This window comes from Lagopus muta, chromosome 3 (genome assembly GCF_023343835.1).
Source record: "Lagopus muta isolate bLagMut1 chromosome 3, bLagMut1 primary, whole genome shotgun sequence".
NCBI classification, from domain to species: Eukaryota; Metazoa; Chordata; class Aves; order Galliformes; family Phasianidae; genus Lagopus; species Lagopus muta.
This window is the reverse complement of record NC_064435.1, coordinates 69,398,369-69,412,825: the sequence shown is the minus strand read 5'-3', so window position 1 is coordinate 69,412,825 and position 14,457 is coordinate 69,398,369. Positions and strand designations below refer to the sequence as shown.

General features: G+C 42.1%; 1 protein-coding gene across 4 annotated transcripts in view; it reads left to right on the top strand.

Moving 5' to 3' along the window:
• The first annotated feature begins 959 nt into the window (after window positions 1-959).
• Window positions 960-14,457, top strand: part of SEMA5A (semaphorin 5A) — a 313,513-nt gene continuing 300,015 nt past the window's right edge. For 3 of the 4 annotated variants that reach the window (XM_048939888.1, XM_048939884.1, XM_048939889.1), the window contains exon 1: window positions 960-1,114. The gene's annotated coding sequence lies outside the window, so the exon portion shown is untranslated. Of the gene's footprint in view, window positions 1,115-1,762; window positions 1,927-14,457 lie in introns of those variants that run through there. The other variant, XM_048939886.1, reaches the window with a different exon arrangement.

The window sequence follows — 14,457 nt, the reverse complement described above, 5'->3', positions numbered from 1 at the left end:
GCCATTTGGCTCCACAGTGTGCTGGCGTGCAGTGAAGTTTTGATTCCGGCTGTTTTAATTAAAGCGTATTTCCATAAGATTACTCCAGCGTGGATCAGCTCCACGGTTCTGTTTGTTTTAATAAACTCTCAGAGCTTTCCTCCTTCTAGAGGGAGGTCGTGCTGCAAACAAGGCAGTGCTGCGCTTTGTAGCAGAAACATGGAAATGCTGCCGTAAAAGATGGAAAAAGAAAAAAAAAAAGAAAGGTTTTGATGGAATTCATTGCAATCTATGGACGAACAGAAACAACCTACGGCTCTAAGGCAGATGGGCACAGGCGGGCATGCAGCGGAACGGGGACGCCGGTACGTACCTGCAGGCAGCACGATGCCACGTCTCCCAGTCCCGCTCGCTCGGCGGGACCTTTATAGCGCTTTCCGGGGGCTAAAAATAAACTTTAGGGGACGGCTCCGAGCTCGGGAGGGGGCGGCCGCGGGCTTCCACAGCGATGCTCGAGTCACGCTCCGGCTCGGAGCCGGAGCTCTGATGCCTTCTGGGCGGTGTCGGCTGCCCTCCGCCCCCTGGGCCATCCCCCACCTGCCGCGCCCGCGGCTCCGCGTGGCTGCCCCTCGCCCTTCTCCTCCTCCTCCTCCTTCCTCCGTCTTGCAGCCCGCCGGGATTGGCTGTGCTTGTACTGGGGCGGCCCGGCTGTGGTCGGGAGGAGAAGCCCCAAGGCATGCTTTTTCTGGGTTGTGGTAAGTAAAATTAATAAATAAATAATTTTTTAAAGAAACAAATAAACAAGCAAACAAAAACCAACAAAAATAGACCAAGCATCCAAAGCCCAAGCACGCATTCGGAGCTGCTCAACCAGTTGCAACTTCCCCGCCGGCCCGAAGGGGGGAGGGACGGGCAGCCGCTCACCGACGGGGCCGGGGACGCGCGGCCGCCCCGGCTCCGCCGCTCCGCCCCCGCGGCGGGGCGCGCTGCCGCGCCTCGAACTTGGTGGCAGCGAGCGCTGCGGGCGGCTCGGAGCGCTGCGGCCATGGCGGAGTGAGGCGGTGGCGCCGCGCCGGGAGCGGGGCACGGCGCGGCGGCAGCGGCTCGGGGCTGACCTGCGGAGCGGAGCCTCCAGGTAACACCACCCCCAGTCCCTCTCCCCGCGGGACGGTGCGAGGAGCATTCCCGGAGCTTCCATCCTTTCTCGCGACTGTCTCTGGGAGCTCGAATGCCCCGGGGGTGGTGGGCGCCGGGGGCCGGCAGGGGGAGCTGGGGGGCGGGCGGAGCGGAGCCTCCGGGACGGCCCTTCCTCGGGCACTGCCCGTGTTCTCCTCCGAAAGTGTCCGCGGAGGAGGAAAACCGAGTCGGCATCCCTATCGCTGCTCTCGGCCAGGTGCTGCCGGGAGAACGGGGACGGAGCGCGGTGTTTGTACGGACTACGGGACATCTGCCCGCAGCCCGGTCTGAACTCCCAAAGCGCTTCTGTTGCCGCTGTGTTTAAGTGGACTGCGCGTATCTGTGATGTAACCCTATTTTGGCACTTTCTGAAGTGCGGAGTTCGCATTATCGTTCTGTAATCACGCAGGAGACAGCCCGGGTAATGGTTTTCTTTTTGCGAGGATCGCTCTAACGGCGGAGTGACAGCTATTGGGCATTACCGTGTCGTTCCAGACGTTAAGCGTGCGACGTGAGGTTGGTGCAGCGACAGTGTGCCCAGAGTCATCCTGTGGGCAGCGGGGTCTGAGGAAGGGCCCCCAGCTCCGCCGGGGGCCTTTCCTAAAATCCCGCTGCTGTCGGCAGGAGGGGCTCGTATGGGTGTGCACGGTTACAGCTGAAGGAAATATCCCCAAACTGAAAAGTTAACCATATCGCGGTATCCTCCAGCAACCTTAAGGAAATTTGGAAAGCTGCGATTCCCGGAAGCTAACAGAACACTCTTAATTGGAGGTAAATATGCGTGTTGTGAAGGTTAGTGCAGCACTAGTCCAGCCGTAGGGCTCAGTCAGACTAGGATTTTAACCGTGGAAACTGCACGCAGTTTTTACTGCAGCCCTTTCAGCATCCTCGGGCTGATACTGGAACGAATGCTCTGCCTGGGTTAGCAAAGTTTGACTAACGGAGAAGTGTCAAAAGTGGTGATGCTGCTTCTCTTCGTGGAGAGCACGATGATGGGCACTTAGTCCGAGCGCGTTGCTAAGATATGGCCTTTCAAACAGCCTGGTGAGAGATATGGAAGACTCGTGGGTAGGTGTGCTGTGCTCCCACCTTCCTCTCCAGCCAGGTAAAGCCGATCTGACTTCATGACTCTCAGCACCGCCGGGTTGCTCTCGTTTTCCCTGTCTTAAGAGCTGCGGGAGGTCCTGCTGCCAGCTGAGGCTCCAGAGGGCGGCAGTTCCTACAAAACAAAACGTTGCTCTCGGCTAAGAGATGTAAATTAAGTTGTGCTGCTCCTTCCTTGAGATGTTGTAACCGGGTTTTGTTTTGACTGAGAATGCTGAAGGTGCTATTATCAGCAGTGTCTTATTGCTTTTAATCTTTAACCAGTGCTGTTTTCTTAAAATACTTCCAGGTAGTAGGAGTCCTTGCGCACTAAGTAATGATCTATAAACCTTGGTTATGAGAGGGTTGTGGTGCTGATTTCCTGCTGGGCAGGCATGCAACAGGGGGTACCCATGCATTGCTGCTGCTTGCAGGACTTTTGTTCTTTTCTTTCTGTTCTCCCTCTCCCCAGCATCTTAGGGGAACCACATGGATTTGAATTTGTGTTGGTGTACTTTCATACACATGCAGAATTACTGCTGACTGAAGTTCATTACTTTCCAGTGAGTAAACCCTGTATTACAAGCCATAAATTGCAGATAGTGAATGTGAGCCTCCTCCAACCTCAGCTTCAGTGGCAGAGCTGTGTGAAGGGCTCCAGGTCCCTATGATAAGTGGGAACAGAGCCTTTCCTGCACGCCCAGGGCCACAGTGCTGGACACAGTGGCACAAGTATGGTGACACAGTGGCAGTAAGGCCAGACGATGGTGCAGTCATTGCTCAGAGGTGTGCTGTCAGTCGCTGGGAGGGGTGTGTGTGTGATCCATCCCACTTAGCACAGAGTGGTATCCCATCATTTGTTATGCAGTGATGACAAAATTTTGGCTAGCAGTTTGGCATCTGGTTTATGAAACTTTGCCTAGATGTTTGGTGATTGATGTTCTGGAGTTGGTAGAGCTTCTGTCACCGTCTCAAAAGAATGAGCTTTTTTTGGATCAAACAATTTCCAGGCTGACCCTCTGGTGACATGGAGCCTTCGTCCCTTGCGAGAGGTGAGCTCGTGTTAGCACAGGGCTGCAGCTGTGATGTGCTGCTGCCAGGTGGCAGCCTGCTCTCTGCAGCAATCCCTGCAGCCTGTCAGTCCCGCTGCTCTTTCAGGGTAGGTGCAGCCAAAACCGTTTCCATGAAAGGTTGGAATTCTTAGATCTTATTGTAACCTTAGATCTTAGATCTTGTTGTAACTGTGTCCAGTTATTGGTTTAAGATCTTTACTGCACTGAAGGATAGCATGCTTGCCTGGCTTTTATCTGGATGGTGGCTAACGTAAACCAAGTTCATAACTGCAAAACTGCAGTCTGATTAATGTCTTGCTCTGGTTTTACTAGAAACCTATGTTCCAAAATACAACACATTTAAATCTGTTAATGTTTAATGTATTTATTAATGTATTTGTTCTGGCGTTTGTGCGTTCTCTGTGGTACTTTGACGCAATCCACTTCTCTGCCGTATAAACAAACTCTTTATCTTTGTACTCAGTGTTTTTGTATGAATACATGAATAAAACAAATCACTAGTTGGGAGGCATTTGGAAAGGAAAAGGTATACCAGAGTGTATCAGGAAGTCAGGTAACTTCAGAATGGAGCTGATGGTCATCAGAGGTGGTAGTAGAATGCTGGTATCAGTCTGAAATGTGTCCAGAGGTTTTTGCTGTGAAATTATTTGGTTTAGCTCTACTCTTAAAACTATCTTTTCAGAAGTTGTCTTCATCAACAATCTGAGTGATTTCTTTTAGGAAAAGTTCAAGTTCTGGGCAATGCATCGGCTGCACTTCTCTGTCTATCTCATCAGTGTTATTAAACTCCTACCGATGCATTTTTCTTTATTTCCCTGATTTTGAGATCAAGATTTCTCTCTGAGCTCCAGCATATGTTAGAATTGTTGGATTTTCCATTGCTGAAAGGACAGGTTAGTGTTTTCATGCCAGAGGTTTCTGCTAATTCCAGTTATATCATGGAATTTGCTGTTCCATTTGGAGGATCTTGACCGAGGAGCTGTGAATCTTTGATATATACTTTGTCAATTTCGAGTGCCTTGCCTGATAAACAATGACGTTCAGCCAACTAGCAGTATTTGTTTGGTTTAAAAGAAGCTTACAGAAGTGATGACTTAGGGAATGCTGAAATGCTGCTGAGATGTTGTGTTAGGCTTTACAAAATACATGTGATGAATGAGTTGGAGTGTGTGTGATGCCTGCAGGATTGCTCTACATACTGCAAGTCATGGAGTTTTCACATTTTCCTTACCCCACCTCTTCTCTAAATGTGAAAAATGAGCTCCTTTCTCTTCTGCCTTCCTCCTCTGAATTACTACTCTAGGTAGAAGATCAGAGCACTACTGAAATATACTTTCAGATTAGAATTAGCTTTAACCGCAGATCAAGAATGCTTAGTAGATTTAACAGTAAAGTCTATATAACAAGAGAGGAAGTACAAGTGTTTTAGTATTTTTGGCTCTGTTTTTTCTGCCCACAGTAAGATTTTTCCTGAGCTTCTTCTTTCTATTGCTAGTGAACTCTGAATGAATATTTGTCTTGTAGTTTTTAAAATGTGGTAGTTCAGGTGGTAGTTTTGTGCTTTGTTTTCTCCAGGATAAATTTGGGAATTCCTGCCTCTTTGTTTCTTTTTTTTGTATGTGTTGTTTTTGTTTTTTGTTTGTTTGCTTGTTTGTTTTTTTTTTCTCCTTCATAATCTGAACCATTTCAGTGATCTGTTGTCAGTAGAAGCCCACTAAGCCTTGCTTTGACTCAGCTCCTTATTTCTGAAGTGCACTATATGAACACTGCTGAAATGGCTTGGCGCAGGGGAAGGCGTATGGAATTAAGTCCTTTCTGTTGACCCTGTCCAAGAGAAGTGAAACTGGGCCAGTATTGAGTACTTGAAGGGAAGCTCCTGGACTTAACTAGTTACAAGTGGATAGATTGTGTGTATTGTCTTGTGTGTCTTTGTCCTGGTTTCAGCTGAAACAGTGATGAATATACGCCTAAGTCTGTTTTATGTTGAGTAATAGGCACACAATGGGGATCAGTCCAAGTTGTTTGGCGAGACAGAGCTGCTGTCATGATGGCATGCGGCAGGGCAGAGCCAGGACAGTGCCTGAATTAGACCAAGGGTTGTTCCGTACTGTGTGAGACCATGTGGAAGGCTGTAACACTTGGGCTATTTATTGGTTAAACCACAACAGTATGTATGTATGTATGTATGTATGTATTTATTTATTTAAAATCATGTTAGAGTCAAAATTGAAGGCTGTGAAAAGGGATTGGATGTTGTCCATAGACAATGACTTCTGTTCTCTATGCTGGGCTTCCTATCAGGGCCAGTGTGTTACTTCGTCTGTGTTTTGCTGTCTATATCCTCTTCTGTTACATCTGTTCTGTTTCTTACTCTGATAAAAGAATAGGGTTATGTGGTGTTTATAGTTGGTTGTTATAAAAAATGATACTGGGATTCTAATTTTTATCTAGTTTCTCTTGCTCCAGGGTGTACTTTTCCTTGCTCATTTTTTCAACCTAAGCAGTGATATTGAAATACCTAATAAGAATATTTTTGAGGGAATAAATGTATCTAATTACAATTAGCATTTGATTTTGTATTGACCATTGCTGTACCATGGGGCTCACAATGTAGCAAAAAAATGGGATTTCAACTTTGGAATGGAAAAGAGAAGACAGTTTTCTGAATGTATTCTTCAAGGCATATAGTCCTGAAGTGGAATCTGAACAGCCAACCTTATGAGCTAACTGTGATGCTGAAGTAGTGAAGTATGATGTGGTATCTCTTGGTATCTCTTCTACCTGTTTCTGACACTGAAAATCTATTCTTGCTTGCTAAAATCTTAATACATTTTAACCTTCATCTTCTAATAAAAGCTTCTCCTTATAACTTGAAAAACACTGGCTACTTTGTTCCCCAAGGGCAGACAGTTATAGATAGGAAATACTCTGTGTAGGACAGAGTTGCAGTTTGTTGTCATCCTTTGGAATTCTGGGTCTTTAAGCCTCTCAGTTGGCTTCTAGGTCCTTCTGGTTGTGCCAGTGTAATTCTTCATGTGGAGATATACTGTGAGCAATATTAGGGAAACTATCCTCTTAAAAATATACATATATATTTTCTCTTTGAGCATGACTGAGGGTGTGGAATGAGTACTGCTGTAGAAGGAAGGAGAGGAGAACTATGTATTTGGATAAGAATTCTGCTTAGTTCCTCGAATAACAATGACTTTTAGGACTGGTTAGAAGAATACTGGGGGATTTTGCCAGTAATTTTAAGTCTGTTGATAAACTTTTGCCTTAAGTTAGTTTTCTAAGATGCTACAGGCTCTCTTGTGGGGACTGCAAATGGACTGAGACCTAGATGTATGCCAGTCTTCAGGAGCATAAACTGATCTTTTGAGGACTGAGGTACCTGAGAGGCAGTGCCCTTGAGTGTGTCAGTAAGAAGGAAATTCAGGGTAATAATCTGTTAAAAACTGGAGCTCAGTCTTCCACAGCTTGTCTGTCAGACCTTACTCTTTTGAAAAATGATAATGGATTCTGGTACAGGCTGCTGGAATTGGTAACATAAAATGACATAACTGTTCTGAAAACCTGCTTTGATTTTCCAAAGGCATGAGGTCATGCATACAGATAGAGGGACGTGTGATTGGCGAGGAAATTGGTGTTTATGAACAGAAAAGCTTATTTTGATGAATGCGAGTATGAGTCCCAAAGAGGTGTTAATGTGAGCTCTGGAGACTTACCATAAAGATTGGTCAGGGTCTACAGACTTATCTGAATTGTCTGCAGGATTTTCCAAATTTCCTTTGTCTGCTTTTTGGACAGCACAGGCTCTGACTCCTTACTTCAAGATTAGGTAAGGCTTTAATGAACACAAAGCAGTGCAGCCTGAGCATCATTTTTTATCTGGTGTTAGTGAGGGGAAAAAAAACCACAAATGGCAGCTAGCAGCAATAGCAGAAAGGGAAATCTGGGCTCTACATCTGAATCACTGTTCTTTTTGCAGTGTGTCTCTGTTGTTATAAATTAAACTAATGGTCTGGGCAGAGGAACTTATTTTGCTCCTTCAAAATCCTTTCTACAACTGTGTTTGCTACTGGCTTTTACAGTAAAGTTCAATTTCTTCACTCTTATCTATAACTGGAAATGAAAATTGTTTTGAAAATGTATTTAAACTGAAGGCTAAAGAGATCAGTATCAGAGTTTGAAGAAAAATTATCTTGAAATACTGGTTAACACTTAATTCTGATATTTGTCTTGAGTCTTTGTATTTATCTCTCAAACCTGAAATTATAAAATGCTCTTAAAATAATGTGAGCAAATGCATTATTTTCCTTTGAGAGTCCATATGAATATGTTGTCCACAATGGATTGCCTGTCTCCCAGGAAAACATTTGTCTTTTTATAGGATGGCTGTTGACAGAGCTGCTTCTTTGACTTCAGTTCTAGAGAAGTGTGTTGTAATTTTTTATTTTTCCCCAGAAGGTTTTTTATTTTATTTTATTTATTTATTTATTTATTTTTAAAGAGTACTTGTTTGTTGCAGGGATTTGTTACTAAAACTTGAATACAAGGAAATACAATTCCATAACTTCAGATGTAGAGAACTCTCTTTGCAAGGAACAATTAATGAGGTTAACTTATGTATTGTGTATTATTGAAATCAGACTGAGTTCATGATCATATGTATTTACTGATTTTTATTTTTATTTTTATTTTTGGTAGATTCAGCATTCTCCATGTAAAAGTCCATTTAAAAAGGTATCAATTTTTTTTTTTCCTGCTACTCTCATGAACCCTGATGTTTTTGTAAGCTCTGAATTTCTAACAGTGCCAACACTGATAATTTTGAAATTGGTGTTTGAAAACAGCTGGCACTACCGTTTTGTTCCATGCTCTCTGTGCATGCTGACACCTTAAAGATGCATCTGTAGCCATAAATCAGGTCAAGAAAACTCTATTACTACTGAAACCTGACGAAGCATTGGGAAGAGGGTAGATTTAGACTAGATATTAGGAAGAAATTCTTTACTGTGTGGGTGGTGAGACACTGGAGCAGGTTGCCCAGTGAGGCTGTGGATGCCCCATCCTTGGAAGCACTCAGAGCCAGGCTGGATGGGGCTTTGAGCAACCTGGTCTAGAGGTATGTGTCCCTGTCTATAGATGAGAGTTGGAATTAGATGATCTTAAAGGTCCCTTCCAATCCAAACCACTCTATGATTCTGTATAAAGATTCCTGTTTTTAACAGTGGGCTTGTTTGCTTTTTGAAGTGTTTTTTTCTTCCCTTGCTTGCTTCCTGCATTGTGGGAGGTGTTGCTCTGTAGCACATTCAGTCCCTTGTTTCAGTCTTGCTTCATGATGACTAAAACTTTCTAAGCCGTATAAGAAATTATGGATAATGTGTTGAATGTTCTTGCTTCCACGTAAGAAAAAAGTGTTTTCCTTAAATCAATCTTCATGTGAAAAACAGTGTTTCTGTGTTTCATGTCTATAGATAGCTGGTAAGGGAGATGAGCAATCTCCAGAAAAATCATCTGGCTGTTTCTGAAGATTGTTCATGTTGTCTGTTAGGTACTTTTAATTCCACTCTGTCTCCCAGAATATTAAGAGGAGAAAAAACCTTTGAGTTCAGTGTAGCAGCTAGGTTGATCTGCATCCTTGTTTTACTAATATTACAAGTATTATGTTTATGTGTACTGAAATGCTTATGATAACCTTACTTTTGTGACTGAGTCATAAGGATTTGAGTTAACAAGACTTAGTATTATATTGTTCAGGTTTACTTGTCATACTGTGGCTGAAAAGGATTTGGGAGTGTTCTTGTAGGCAGCTAATGGTGAAGAAGTGATGAGCAGAGCAGGCTGATAATCTCTTCAGCCTTGGCATGGTAACTGGTGTGTGAATAAGCTATTAGCATCTTGTGAAATGCTGTTTCCTGTAGCTTCTTTATGCAGTGGTAGTTCCCAATACATATCCTTTAGACATGATTTAAGTTGATTACTGTATTTCTTTTCTCTTGGTCCCAGGAGCGCATTCATTAGAAAAAGCTGTTCCATCAACTTGTCTCTAGCTGTTTTTCTGGAGCCAGGCCCTGGCTGTTCAAAGATGAGTGGAAATGTGTCTTTCTCACCCCAATATGACTACAAAGTCTCCTTTGTTCAAGATAATCTGTACTTGTGTGGAGTGGCCACTTCCAGTGAGCTCAAGTGCACTTCAGGACACCAAGTAATGAGGCATGGGAAATGCTCTGTTCAGAACCTTTGATGCACGAGGTTCCTGGTGCCTTATGCAGTGTGCTGTGAGGTAAGAAGGAAATGCTAGCTTGCCACCTTCCTCTCTTGTTTCAGTTGACTAGAAGCTGCCTGTGTCCTTCACATGGTGTGTTTAGTTTTGTCAAGATTCTGACACATCCAAGGATGATTAAGTATAGTGCCTATATAGCAAAGTTAGAGTGTCATTGGTACTTTAGATATGTGTGAAGATGTATTTTAATAAGTCAGCAGTCTGATAGCCAAAACTATTTGAGTAATAACTTCTAAGGGGGAATTGTTGGATGAGGCATGGTGACCAAAAGTATTCTAGTTAGATGACTGTGGATTGTAATAATGCTGCCTGGCAGTAAAACCTATGTATTGTTTATAAATAGTATGTTAATTATAAATCTGTGATGTTCGTAATTTCTTAAATGTTTGCAAACAACATTTGCAGATACTTCTTAGATGCTTCCTACATGATCAAGATTAACCTTACTTCCAGTTCCTATATATATGGTGTGCCTTTATGTGCCTGTGGATACGCCTCTCTTTACATACACACACATGCATACATTTCCCTCACAAATTTTTATGGTTTGTTCCAGTTTGTCACACAGTATCTTGCCTAGATCATGCACTCCCATTTTTTCCTGGAGTCAAAGGTCTGCAATATCATCCCATATAAAAACTATGGTGGAAGGATGAACGAGTCTTATTGCAGGGAAAAGCTGGTCAGCTTCAGTCCAGTAACTGTGCCAAAAGACAAAGTGAATTGAAATAGAGATCAGAACGCTGCTCTGCTAGTTGATAATTTTAATCTGAGCTCTGAAGAGTTCATGTCTTTGAAGAGCAAAGAAATGTTGGCATCAAATATTGATTATGTGTACTATCTAAAATTCATAAATTTCTTTCATCTGGCAAGCTGGACTTCAGGGTGGAATGGAGTACCCTTAGCTTGACAATAGGGTAGAAATGAATAAAAGAAATGTAATTTAAATTAATACTTCACAATGGCTATAGTGAGATCTTGTAAAGGCAGATCATGATGTGATTTTGTTGGGTTCAGAAGAGATAATTAAAACAGTAGGATTCTGCTAAATTATTAAGCTGTATTAATGGAGACAGACCACAAACATGGCCAAATTAATTGGACTACAATAATAGGAATGTACTTAAAAGTTTAAACTTGTAATATACTTTTTTTTTTTTCTTCCTGAAAGCTGATGAACACTTTTTAGAGTGTGAGCAATTCCCTGCAGTTTGCCTCTGATTTGATGGTGTATGTTGCCACGTGTTCTTACTGCAGTAAGGATATGCAGTAAGGATAGTAAGGATACTGCAGATGAAGTCCATCTAATTGAGTGAGATTCAAGTACAGTTATGTTTTACCTCCTAAATCCTTTAGGTTATTCCCGTTCTTGTTCTCTCAGAAGTAGTTCTAAAAGTGTGATCAATAGATCCCAATATGTTATTTGAGATAATCTACAGCAGTGTGTTGCTTTTATTGGGCTTTCAACTAGAAAGTGACAGGGTTGCATGATGCTAATGGAGGGAGTGGAATATTGAAAGTTGCCAAGGACAGTGGTTCATGGTCCAAATAAAATTCGAAATATATGCTCTACAGTGTTTGTTATCCAACTTTTACTACATATTATATATTTAGCAATATTAATGAAATGAGCTTCTGCACTCTGTAGAGTTCCTTTTCACTTTCTGTGTGTCTTAAGGAAAAAAAAAAAAAAAAAATCTGAATATCCCTTGTTTTACTTAATAATTTGGCTTATTCTGCCAGATCTGTGTATGCAGGGCAGTGCCTAAGGGAAGGGATGCCAGAGCACTCCTGCACTCGATTAATGGGGAATTTGTGTGCAAATTTATTAATAAAGAAATGATTCTGTAGATGCTCAGGTGATTCTTGTATGTACAGAAATAAAAAGGTCTGAATGGCAGTGCTAGTGTTGTTTGAGGATCCCTCTCTGACTGATCCATCAAGGATGGGAGCCTGCTGTGAATTTTGCACTAGGTGGAATTACTTTTTCCTGTTTTCTCTCAATAGTAAGTCAGCAAACATGGTGTCTGAGCAGGTAAAATTGCTTCTGAGAGCAAGTCCTCTGCACATTCAGCAATCAGGAGGTGATGTGCTGAGCAGCACGCTACCTCTGTCATATCCAAGCTATATTAGGTCACCTTTCTGGCATTCCCATAGCCCATACTGACCACTTTGTGGCTGCTGGGCTCCAGACAGGCAAGAGCTGACAGGAGCCTGCCTGCACCTGTGCTGTTGTCTGCTTATGCGTTCTGAAGCTCAGTGCAGAGAAGAGCAGCTGTTGATGGGTGGGTGTTTTTTGTATTGTTTTCGTTTTTAATGACTCTCTCAATGAGTAAAGATAAGGAGATAGGAATGGGGCAAAAGGGGAGGAACAGCTGCTAGAAATAAAAGGTGGGAGAGAAAGTAGGAGAGAGGATGTGTTGGGTGCGAATGGAAAACTTCAGAGGAAACCAGAGCCTTCTGTTGTAAGGGAGCAATGTGGTGGGAGCCAGTAGACAGGAGAGGGCAAATGCAAACCTGAAAACCTTTCTTTCTGTTGCCATGCATGTGTATTCTGCACCCACTATCACAGAGTTGCTCTGAGTTCTTTCAGCTCGCCCTGGCTCCTCACAAGCTCCAACTCCTTTTCAGGTAGATTGTGAAACTGGGTTGCTTCTGTGTCTGCTTCTACTGTAGCTCTTGAGTACAAAAGAGCATAAAATTAGCTAATGGAAGGCTTAAAATTGAGTTTCTTACACATAAATACATGAAACTCAATGGCAGTGTTGATGCAAATAATTGGCAGGCAGTAGGAATTGCTACATAATCTGAATTACAGAAACCGAATCTCAAAAAAACCAGGTCAGGATAATTGGAGTAGTGTCACCAGCTTTGAGGGTGGATGCTGTTTTCATTTGCATGTTGAAGGCCTTTTCATCTACAGGGCCTTAAGCTGCGCTCCAGGCATGAACTTCCCATGCAGCTTGTTTGTTATTTGCTTCGTGTTTCTTCTGTGAATGATTCCATGTGTTGCAGCAGGACTCCAGCAGCTACAAGGATCAGCTGAAGTTATGGACATATTACAAAGATAAACACATGGCTTTTTAAAATCTATACAGTGCACTCTTAGTACTTTTTTTGTTTTATATGATGGCTTTGATTACCCCTTTTGGGTTCCAGAAGTCAGTGTAAAATGCCAATAACCTTGTTTTAACTCTTATAGAGAGAGCTTTAGTTTTCTGTAGATCCTTTGTAACCCAGAGCTAGACTCTCTGCATTCTATTCTAAACATTAAAGTAATTGTTTCTACTAAAAGCAATTGAAAATCATCTGAGGGCTTAGGATCTGAAGACCTATGAAGCCTTATGGTTCAGTGTCATATGGGAGCATAGTTTAAATAGGCTGGGACAGCGCTGTGAATTTCTTCCCAAGTTTCATTAATTACAGTAAATATAGAACAAAAAATATTTGCTTAAATTATCTAATATAAAGCATACTTGGAGATAATAATAAGAATGACAGTACAGCTTTTTAATTCTTTTATTAGTTCATCCAGACCTATTTTTTCTCTGCGTCTTTAAATAACTTTTTGAAAATCTTTCAGAGGTAGATTTATTAACGTAACATAGTGCAGATGTCTCTGGCTGTGAAGAATAAGTCACATTGAGTTGTAGTGTTGTGTCAAAAATATCATTAAGAGGCTGAGAACAAGGGGAGCAATTAATGAACAGTCTTCACCGTGAACAAATGTCAGAGTCTCCTCCAGGGCTAAGCTGCTCTATGCCATATTCATTAATTGCTCTTCTGAACAAAGTTGGTGTTGATGACTGGTTTTAATTAAGCATACCTGAGAAAACCCATAAAAACAGATCAGAAGTATTAGAATGGAAAAATTGGTCTTTAATTTAATAAATAAATACTTTTTTTTTCTTCTCATGGGTTTTTATGCTTCACGTAACTGTTTCTGGCTGACATTTCTATGACTATTGGGATTGTCTTCACTGGAGATTTTGGCAGAGGATGTCTTATTGTTTGCACACGGATGCATGCCAAGTACCGTGCTCTCATTTAAATCCCTGTGATTAAAAATGTGCAGAAATCCATCATGACAGGAGAGAATTCTCTGTTCAGTCCCAGTCTACCTGTTGAAAAGTAAGGGAAGAAGTACGTGTGAGCAGAAGGGTAGAAATCTTAAATCCTCATTGCTAAAGCTTGTCCCAAATTTTCTGCCCTGATAGCTTGGTCAGTATTATCTCTTTGGGAAAGCAAGACAGCAGCTCTGTAGTATAAATGCTTATGGAAAACTGCATTGTTCATTTTACTCAGAGACTTTTAGGTCTAAATTAAAACTTGGTTAATGGAATTTCCCAACATCCATGTTTTTATGTGAAATATACTGATGCAGTTATCACCGTGTTTCTTTATTGCTTTTATCAAAAAAAAAAAAAAAGACATAGTTGCGATCAGTATAGAATAGACTACTGAAAGAGTTACCCTATAAGGTGAAAGCTGTTTCTGTGCAGCTTTTTTTTTGTTCATTGAACTGAAAGTAGCAGGAATAATAGTTAAATACTATTATTTGTGGTTTTGGTGAGAAAGACTTTGGGAGAGGAGGAAACAATGTATACCACAGCTGACTTCTGCTAGTTATACTGTTTCCAGATATTCATTTTAGTTATATTGTGTGAAGATCTTCAGAATATGAGGAAGAGTTTATCCGAAGAGCTTTGTAGTAGATTGCAGTTTTAAGCCAAGTGGTAACTGGAAACTTTAATAACCTTACAGTAGCACTTTAGAAGTGGAGATGTGCAGTGGGATGGACACATCAAGACTCAGTAAAAATAACTTATCCTATGGTGGCATGCATCCAGCACTCTAAAA